Here is an 8,336-nt window from a genome sequence, read left to right as displayed (position 1 = left end):
GCTGCTAGGTATCAAGCTCCCAGCTATGCACTGAAGGTGGAGGATACCAAGTTCTTTCCTCAAGGTTACAAGATAACAAATATCTTGGTATGCATGCGTGTATGTATGTATGTATGTATGTATGTATTTTTAGAGAGGAGGACTCTTTCTGTCACCCAGGCCAGAGCACAGTGGCTATAATAGCTCACCGCAGCCTTGAACTCCTGGCCTTAAATGATCCTCCCACCTTGGCCTCCCAAAGTGTGAGCCACCATGTTAGCCCAAAATCACAAATATCATGTCATTCAGCCTTTATTTCATTCAACAAATATTTAAAGAGTGTCTATTAGGCATTTTGCTTGGAACAGGAGCTGCAGCAGTAATCAAAACACACAAAATTCAGGACTTTGGAGGCTTACATGCTGGTGAAGTAGAGGAAATAAAAAGTTAATTAACTGATCATGATAAGTGCTATGAAGAAAATAAAACTGGATTGACCAGGCGCGGTGGCTCACGCCTGTAATCCCAGCACTTTGAGAGGCCAAGGCAGGCAGATCACTTAAGGTCAGGAGTTCAAGACCAGCCTGGCCAACATGGTGAAACCCCGTCTCTACTAGAAATACAAAAATTAGCTGGACGTGGTGGCAGGTGCCTGTAATCCCAGCTACTCGGGAGCTGAGGCAGCAGAATCGCTTGAACCCGGGAGGCATAGGTTGCAGCAAGCTGAGATCGTGCCACTGCACTCCAGCCTGAGCAATAGAGCGATAGATTTTTGAGACTGAGTCTCAAAAAAAAAAAAAAAAAAAAAGGAAAAAAGAAAAAAAACTGGATTATAGAGATACTAAGATTTAAAAAGGTCTCACTGAAGAGTTGAGTGTGCTGATGAACAAACCTTGCACCAACAGGGGAAAGAGCATTTCAGACACATAAAATAACAAAAACGAAGGCCTAAGGCTGGAGCAAAAAGAACACTTTTTGACCAGAGCATAATGTGGTAAGGGGGAATATGATTACAAGATGAGGTTAGAGTTGTAGACAGGGGCCAAATCATGTAGGACCTGGTAGAAAGCTAGTGAGGTATTTAAATAGGAGGGTGATGTTATCTGATGATAAACAGTATATTTTTAAAAATTGGCTAGGCACGGTGGCTCACGCCTGTAATCCCAACACTTTGGGAGGCAGAGGCGGGCAGATTACATGAGCCCAGGAATTCCAGACCAGCCTGGGCAACATGGAGAAACCCATCTCGACAAAAAAAAAATACAAAAATTAGCTGGGTGTGGTGATGTGGCCTGTAATTCTAGCTACTCGGGAGACTGAGGTGGGAGGATCACCGGAGCCCCAGGAGGTTGAGGCTGCAGTTAGCCATAATGGCACCATGGCACTCCAGTCTGGGCAACCGAAGGAGAACCTGTTTCAAAAAAAAAAAAATCATTCTGGAAATTTGTGGACAAACATGGAAGATCAAATACGTACATTTATATTTCTCTGCCTCTCAAAAACTACTAAAATGATAGGAGGAAAATAAAAAATAATACTACTAACAGCTAATGAGATTTTACAAAACTTTGAAAGCTAAAAAAAGATAAATGATTAATAACGAACTTAACTCAGAACAGATGTCAACAAAAAACAAGTCAAGCCGTACTGTCTTGACTTGTACAGGTTTCTGCTTGCCCAGCACAGCACAGCCAAACACTGACACTGGGAAAGCAGCAAGAGAGAGTTGAGGCATTTATTGTAGGGCACCAAGCAAGGAGAATTGAGTAGCTCATGCTTAAGACCTGAACTCCCACATTGCTTACAGGTAAGAGTTTTTAAAGGTGAGGAGGCAGAGGTTATAGGCGACATCGTAAATCACTACATGGAAGCTATATGTTGGTTTGATTTTAAAAGGCTGGACATCTTGAAGTGGTGGGGGCACAGATCACAGGTGGATTCAAAGATTTTCTGATGTTTGATTTGCTAAGGAGGCAAAGCTTTGTCTAAAAATTTGGGATCAGCAGAAAAGAATATTAGCTCTGGCTCAGGGGTGTGATCTCCTCCAGGCCCCTTGGGAAGAAATTTAGAACAAAGAACAGACGTTAGGATTTAGTCTTCAGTTTCCCCTTATCTGTAGACAGGGGCCAAATCATGTTGGACAGTAGATCTGTTTGGAGGGGGATCTGGGTTTCTGGAAAACAACTCAAGGTCATATGTTAATATCTTAAGTTTCTCTAAGGAATAAAACATCTCCTGACTTTTTTTTTGGGCTACTGTTTTAAGCTACTGTTACCTTTTTGTTTATTTAATTGCTTATTTATTTCTCAGCACTAGCTAGGTTCCTGGAATTTTCCTTGAAGGAACTCAATATTTTCCTTTATTTCTATGCTTGGGGGTTGCCCACAGGCCCCTAAGTAGGGTTCCTACTTCATCCTAATACACTCCTCCTTCCCAGAAATCTGAAAATTTCAGAAATTAAAGACAAGATACTTCTAAAAATGATGGTGACATTTGGAACTAAATAAAGGATCATTTTGCCGAAAGTCTGAATAAGGAACGGTTAGAACTCCAACTCTAGATTTTCTCCATCACCAATGTGATGGTTAATTTTAGGTATCAACTTGACTGAATTGAGGGATGCCTAGATGGCTGGTGAAGCATTGTTTCTAGCTGTATCTGTGTGAGGGTGTTTCCAGAGGAGATTGACCTGTGAGTCAGTGGACTGAGAGAGGAAGACCTACTCTTAGTGTGGCAGGCACCATGCAGTCAGCTGAGGGCTAGGCTGGGGCAAACAGGAAAGAAAGGGAATCCTCTCTCTTTGCGCTCTTCCTTCTGGAACAAGACACCTTTTTCCCTCCTGCTTTTGGACATCAGATTGTACCATATTCAGCTTTTAGACACTGGGATTTGCACCAGTGGCTTCCCAGGAACTCTTGGGCTTTTAGCCTCAGACTGGGGGCTACACGCTCTGCTTCCGTGGTTCTGAGGCTACTGGGACTGAGCCACATTACCAGCTTCTCTGGTGCTCTAGCTTGCAAGATGGCCTATTGTAGGACTTCCACCTCTGTGATCATGTGTCAATTCCCTAATAAATTGCCTCTCGTATATAGTATTAGTTATGTGTCTCTGAAGAACTGTAATACAGCTAGGTTGCCATGAGACTCCTCTTTCCTTTCCAGACAGAAGACTACAGATTTAGTTCATGAAGAAAACAAACCAAAAAAACAGCTATGAACCCTTTCCTAGGGGGTTCAAAGGCTTAACCTTATCCTTAGGGTAAAGGCACTGGACTGAAAATGGGAAATAGCGAAGGCTAAATGCTAAATTATGAACCTCTTGCTCCTTTTCCTCCATCACATCGTGATATGTGATTTCTGCCTCCAAGGCAGGAGGTTGGAAAATTCCTCCCCAGAGAAATCAGTTGTCCCAAGAGAAAAACCTACAGATGTCAACTTTAAGGAAGTTATCCAATGACAACAGCCAGGTCCCCATTTTACCACTCTGTGGAAAGGCTGCCAATTGGTGAATAAACAAGCCCTGCTGATGCACAGTGTATAGAAGGTTTCTTTAATGTCTTATTCTTAAATATGAATAGATACTCAAGTGTTCCAAGCATTTGAGTACAGCCTATGGCAAGTAAGATGGAAAACTAAACAATAATCATAAATTAAAAAGTAAGCTCTGAAGAAACAGACAAAGAAAGAAAGAAAAATATTTCAATGGAAACCACAATTAATACTCTCAGATAGATAAGAAAATGTATTGAATCTCTAAATCCAATATAGGAAATAGGTGTTGGGATTAAAAATATTGCATACTTTAAAATACATATATTAATAGAGGCCTGGAAGATAAAGCCGAAGAAATTTCTCAGAAAAGAGAACAAAAAGAACAAGGGATAGAAAAACAGGAAAGAAAAATAATCAAATGAGAAATTGGATTCCACATCCAACTAATAAGAAATACAGAGAGGAATAACAACAAAAAACAATGGAAAATTTGTTATCAATTAAATGACATGATAATTCATGACTCAATAATAATTTCTCCTGAAACATTATTTCTTATTATTCCCCAGGAAGTTCCCACCAAAATGACGGAAGAAGCAAAGAAAGTGGAAGGTATGGGGCCGGGCATGGTGGCTCACACCTGTAATCCTAGTACTTTGGGAGGCTGAGGCAGGCAGATTGCTTGAGCTCAGGAGTTTGAGACCAACCTGGGCAATATGGTGAAACCCCATCACTACCAAAAATACAAAAAATTATCCAGACGTGGTGATGTGTGCCTGTGGTCCTAGTTACTCAGGAGGCTGAGGTTGGAGGATCATTTGAGCCCAGAAGGCAGAGATTGCAGTGATCCAGGATTGCGCCACTGCACTCCAGCCTGGGTGACAGATTGAGACTCCATTTCAAAAAACAAAGTGGAACATATGGAATTCCATAAAAAAAACTCTACCTAGATGAGAGAGAACAGACAGGAATGAAGGCAGAAAGGAAGAAAAAGAAAGGGAGGGAGGGAGGGAAGAAGCAACTGACAGATCACTTCATGTTTATGACCATACTGAGAGAAATATATTCTGTTAAGCAGAATAATGTCCCTCAAAGGTATTTATGTCCTGGCCAGGCATGGTGGCTTACATGTGTAATCCCAGCACTTTGAAAGGCCAACGTGGGAGGATTGTTTAAGGCTAGGAGTTGGTGACTAGCCTGGCCAACATAGTGAGACCCCCATCTCTAACATTAAAAATTTTTTTTTAAAGATTGTATTTCCTTATTAACAGAACCTGTGAATATCTTACTTTATATGGCAAAGGGACTTTGTAGATGTGATTAAGGATCTTGACAGGAGGGGTTTATCTAGGTAGGCACAATATAATCATAAGGGTCCTCATGAGAGGGAGATAGGGAGGTCAGTCTTAGAAAAGGAGATGTGATGACAGAAACAGAGGTCAGAGAGACGTAATTGCTGAAAGGCATCCAGAAGCCAAGGAATGTGGGTAGCTTCAAGAAACTGGAAAAGGCAAGGAAATGGATTCTCCCCTATAGGCTCCGGAAGAAACACAACTTTGCTGACACCTTGATTTTAGCCCAGTGAGACCCATTTTGGACTTCTGACCTCTAAAAGTGTAAGATAATACATTTGTGTTATTTTAAGTAAGTAAGTTTGTGGTAATTGGTTAGAGCAGCAATACACATACAATACACATCTCCAGCAGTGTGTTTGAAGATGAGTTAGTGATGAGTAGTTAGCAGCAATACACACACAATAATACACATCTCCAGCAGTGTTTGAAGATGAGTTAGTGATGAGTAGTTAGCAGCAATACACACACAATAATACACATCTCCAGCAGTGTGTTTGAAGATGAGTTAGTGATGAGTAGTTAGAAAACTAAGCAAATGATAATGACAGAAAACAGGCAATTAATTTTAGAACAATAAAAAAAATACAAGGAATATAATTATTTACATAAAAATTAAATATTGATTTAACCAAAATAATTTTGATGGAACTATATTGGAGGATGTGAGATCAGGAAGTCTGTGTAAATGTGTATGTTGGGAGGTTAGTGCAGTTATGAGTAACAAATTCTCATTTTACATCTATAACAATAGAAAATGTCTATGACTTTAAAAATCAAGAAATGGCAGTATATGATTTAAAAATATTTAATTAGAAAAGAGACACCAATAAGAACACCTAAACAGGTTGAAAATAGTAGCTTCTGGGGAGTGGCATCTGGGGATGGTCAGGTGGGAAGTGTTTATTTTCATGACAAACTTATTATTGGACCCTTTAAATGATATATTTGTATTATTTGATTATAATAAATAAGAATGTAATTGTAAATTACTACACCTTCTGGACAGGGAATAGATTGTAAAGGAGTCAAGGTAGGTACAAATTGCTTAATTAGGATACTACTGCAGTTTACAAAATAAATGATGGAATGCTAGGAGAAGTGTCAGTAGAAATGGACTAGGTGAAGACGTGGACTATTTTGGAGCTAGAAGCAAAAGACAGGAGGCACGGTAAGGGAAAGGTAAAGAATGATTCGTAAGGTTTTTTTTTTTTTTTTTTTTTTTGAGACACAGTCTCACTCTGTCGCCCAGACTGGAGTGTAGTGGCACGATCTTGGCTCACTGCAACCTCTGCCTCCCGGTTTCAGGCAATTCTCCTGCCTCAGCCTCCCAAGTAGCTGGGAGTACAGGCGCCCGCCACCACGCCCAGCTAATTTTTGTATTTTTAGAAGAGACGGGGTTTCACCATATTGGCCAGGCTGGTCTTGAACTCCTGACCTTGTGATCCGCCTGCCTCGGCCTCCCAAAGTGCTAGGATTACAGGCATGAACCACCGCGCCCGGCCGATTCGTAAGTTTTTTAGCTGGAGTTTCTGGCTGCATAGTTGTATCATTACAGAGATAAAGAGGCCTGAGAAAGGAACAAAGTGGAATGGGATAGAATCAAGAAATCTGTTTTGGCTTATTAAATTTGAAATGCCCATCAGACATCCAAATGGAGGTTTGATATATGAGTTTAGACCTCCAGGAAGAGGTCAGGGATGGAGATTTGAATTTGGGAGAAAGTGGTTTATAGGTAGATGGCTTTTAAAAATACAGGAGTATGTTGTATCACCTAGAGAGCCAATGCAGCAAAGAGGCCTGGCCCCAACATTTATAGGTTGTTTAGAGGAGGAAGACCAAATAAGGAGGATGAGAAAGAGGAGGCATGAAGCTGAAAGAAGGCCATTCATTTCTTTGTCTTTGGAAAACTGAAAAAGTATGTGTGGTAGGACCTTTGGTACACTGCCCAGATCCTTGTTCAGGACTAAAGGATTTTCTTCCCTCACTGATGAGGGCTCTAGGCCACGTTCCACTTCAAAAACTGCACTCTGGTTAAAGGGAGCTGCTGCCTCACCCAAGATTAACCCTCCTCTCTGGATTTAATTCAGTGATATCCAAAGACTTCTTGATTCATTGATAGAAACATGACCCTCTAGCCTCAACAGTGACAATTCTGGAGGGCCATCCCAGCTTCTGTACTTCCTGTAAGATTGTCTGAAGATTCTGTTGCTAACGATGCAGCATAATTTATCTCTCTGTAGAATCCTGCCTCCTCACTCCTGACAGTTATTATTCCTAAAGAGCACTCTGCAATAAATATCAGGTGGCAAGTCTTGAATCTCAGTCTGTTTCCCTGTGTTCTGTGAAAGGGCTGTATATGCAAAGCAACCCCCAAATGCTGAAGAAGCCAAGAACCCAAAAATGCAGAAAAATCGAGTTTGTTGGTCTTGGGTGATTCATTAGGGTAACTTACAGAAAGAAGCGTGGTCTTGGGTGGTTGCAAGACAGGTAGATCTCCATACCACTAAACCCAGGGCTAACCCTCTAAACCCAGGGCTTATATCTTGGGGAAAATAGACGTACTCTGGAAGGAATGTTTAGGTGGCTACAGGTGTCACAGCCTATGATTTCTGCAACAGCATCAAGGGTTGTTTTGGAGGAAATTTACAGTGAATAGGTGTTCCTACTTAAAGAGTAATACATCGACTAGACATTTTGGGAGCATTCCTGGACTTGGGGTTAGTCAGAAGTTACATGGCAGATTAGCATTTCAAATAAAGTCACTCTTGTCCCCACACCCTGGATCAGACCTATCGACAGCAACAAGGATACATGCTGTTGTGTGGAATGACTTGTGCTACAGAAGTGACGGAAATTTAACAATAATTTATAACTTCAACAATTGGGAGGGTCATGTGTCCCAGTTTGCTCAGGACAGTCATCTCAAAAAAGTTATTAATAGCATCCCATTCCACTATCAAAAATGTCCCGATTCACATAAATTATATGATCCTGCTACTAATAACTTTGAGTCTTCACCTAGTTCTCATTAAGATACACTACTTAGGTACGAATCACAGCTGCTTCTTACCAGCCCTGTGACAGTGGAAGTTTACTTACACATTCATCTGTGCCTCAGTGCCCTCTATCTCATGGGGTCATTGTAAAGTTAAGTATATCAAATTTTAACTTGGCAGTGATCAACAGGATCTCAGAAGTATGTTCTTACTTTGGTAACTTACTTGCTGCCTTATTCCATTTGGGCTGCCATAACAAAAATACCAAAAATGGGTTGACTTATAAACAGTGAACATTTACAGACAGTCCCCAGACTTATGATGGTTTGACCTATATGACATTCCAACTTTACAACGGTGCAAAAGTGATACACATTAACAATAAACCATACTTCAAATTTTGATTTTTGATTCAAAAATTCTTCATAACTTTATTCTAACATAGGCTTTGTGGTACACGACTTTGCCCAATTGTAGGCTGAGTGTCATGACCATGTTTAAAGTAGTCTAGGATA

The sequence above is a fragment of the Macaca thibetana genome, chromosome 4 (assembly GCF_024542745.1).
Source record: "Macaca thibetana thibetana isolate TM-01 chromosome 4, ASM2454274v1, whole genome shotgun sequence".
In the NCBI taxonomy this organism is placed as follows: Eukaryota; Metazoa; Chordata; class Mammalia; order Primates; family Cercopithecidae; genus Macaca; species Macaca thibetana.
Note: the sequence above shows the minus strand (reverse complement) of the source record.